This window comes from Olea europaea, unplaced genomic scaffold (assembly GCF_002742605.1).
Source record: "Olea europaea var. sylvestris unplaced genomic scaffold, O_europaea_v1 scaffold2608, whole genome shotgun sequence".
In the NCBI taxonomy this organism is placed as follows: Eukaryota; Viridiplantae; Streptophyta; class Magnoliopsida; order Lamiales; family Oleaceae; genus Olea; species Olea europaea.
In genome coordinates this window covers 16,786-19,466 of record NW_019244400.1, presented here as the reverse complement: position 1 = coordinate 19,466, position 2,681 = coordinate 16,786, and positions in this window count along the sequence as shown.

Here is a 2,681-nt window from a genome sequence, read left to right as displayed (position 1 = left end):
GCCGAAAAAAAAAAAAAAAAAAAAAAGAAAAAAAAGAAAAAAAAAATTTCGCCAACGTATTAGAAAATAAGTTCTTCTACTATTAGGTTTAAATTCTTCAAATTCAAAAGTAAGTAAAAAGTTACTTATTAAAAAGTTATTTTAAATTTTAGGGTTGTAAAGGATTAAGTTTGGGTATCACCTATTTAATTATTGAAATTACTTGAACTAGTTAATTGTTTATCTAAAAATTATATTATATTTCAGGCGACGATATGAATATGGGAACAGCTTGCCAACCGAGTTGATTTTGCATACATAGTTCTCTGAGTTGAAAAACTTATATATTTTTAAAAATCAATATAGTAATTATACTATTATATGATATGCAATTTGTGAATTTCTCGTATAATTACATGATTATTATGAAAAGTTCTTTCATTATGATATAGTGAGATCATTAAAGTTGTACATGGATTACTTATGAATTAGAATGTGACATGTGATATTGAGATCGATCAGAAAAGTATCTGTGAATATATACTTCTTCTAGTTTACAAAGGGGCATTGGCCATGTTTTATCTTACACGGAAGGATCTTGACTGAACATTGGTCTTGACGGTGTACATATAGTTCACAAAGGGGCATTGACCGTATTCTAGCATTGATTATTAGAGGTCTTGAGATTGACTTTTGTTCATGGAGGGGACCACAGGCCCACAACGAAAGTTCTTAGTTCGAGAGGTGGATTAAAAATTTAGTCAGAGAGTACATTTTTTGTGGATTATAGGTGGTGTAATGAGACGATATTATGAATTTCAGCATTATGAGGATGTCTCACATCTTGATTGTCATGATTATATGCAAGTTGTGATCTGTTAATTAATATAAAATTGATTTCGATGATAATGCATAAATGAAGATGTTTATTTATTATCGAACTTCTCCACTTACTGAGTTATCAACTCATATATTTTGTCACCATTTTTCTTATCAGGTAGCAATTGAGTATATGGGTATCTTTTGGAGTTGAGCCTTTGATTTTGAAGCAAAGCCACACAACAGAATTTGCTAGTATTATTTACTTCATAGAACATGTAGTCAGTGTTTTGGGATGCATGTTCATGTTTAGATGTGATTTTGCATTACTTGTAAATAGTTATCAAGATCATTATATATTGTGTTTCCATATGTACATTTCATGTTATTTTATTGGTAAAAGTTGAGATTTTGACTTATCTCTATTGTGTTATGTTATATTTTGGAATTTGTGTATAGTTGATTACAAGTTGGTTAGTCCTATTTATAAGGGAGATAATGTCGAAATTCTATTAAAAATAATTTATAAAAAGTTCCAGATTTTTCACTAAGATTTAATCACTGGAACACTCAAGAACTCATACCCTAATCACGAAGGATGAGGGATTCTCATGAAGAGGAAGTAGATAAATAGACAAAAGAAACCCCAGAAATTCTCTCAAAAGTGTGCCAGTCAAAGAGTCACCATAGGAATATAAAGCCAGAAGCATCTAGAACCCTATCAAACAGTCATCAAAGTGCCACATGTCACAATCCTGTTAAAGACCTCCGCTAACAAAAGTGTAAATCAGAAACACACTTTCTTCACATTTTGGAAGCACACTTTTATAAGTAATGAGATCAATGGTTCGAAACTCAACAATCTCAGCCTTACTTCCAAAATTTTTGACAATAGTGCAGCCAGGAGCTTCACCAGCTATTTTTAATTTCATTTGATCCGATACATGTTCAGTCAATGAAAAGAATCAACAGATAAAATCTTTAAACAATTTTGAAACTTGTTTAAAGGTATCACTTTTGTTACCATATTAGATAGATTATACAATATAGGAATTTTATTAATTTCCAGCAATCCCTTAGAGATAATATATCTGACAATGATATTCGACATCAATGTGTTTGTTTCTATCATGAAACTTGAGATTCTTACTTAAATTGATTTCACTTTAATAATCAGAATATAGGATTGAATGTGTGTCTACAAAACCAAGTTCATTTAACAGTCTATGTAGCCAGATTCCTTTTTTGATGGCATCAGTGGCTACAATGTATTCGGCCTCCGTGGAAGATTGAGCAACAATTTGCTGCAGCTGAGATTTCGAACTTATTACAGTTCGACACAAATATGATGAGATTGATCTCCTATTGTCTCTATACCCTGCAAAATCAGAATCTAAATATTCCTTTAGAATTACCCCTTCCTTGTTCATTCTAAACATTAAACTTAAGTTAGATGAACCCTTTAAATATCTCATTAACCTTTTCAATGCTTCCCAGTAACTCTCACTAGGATTCCCCATTAATCTACTCAAAACATTGATGCTATATGCTAAATCGGGTCTGGTACAAATCATTAAGTACATAACTGAACCAATAATGTTAACATAGGGAATTTTAGATATTCTTTCAAGTTCATCTTCAATTTTAGGACAAGAATCAAATTTTAATATAAAATGATTGGCAAGGGATAAAGTAACAGATTTACAATTAAACATGTTAAACCTTTCTAGGATAATTTTGTTGACCTAAAAACAAGCTATCAGATTCTTCATTTCTCATGATTTACATACCCAGAATTTTCTTGGTAGGGCCAAGATCCTTCATATCAAATTTTGATTTCAATGTGTTTGATATCATCAATTTCAGATTTATTGGCGCTAGCA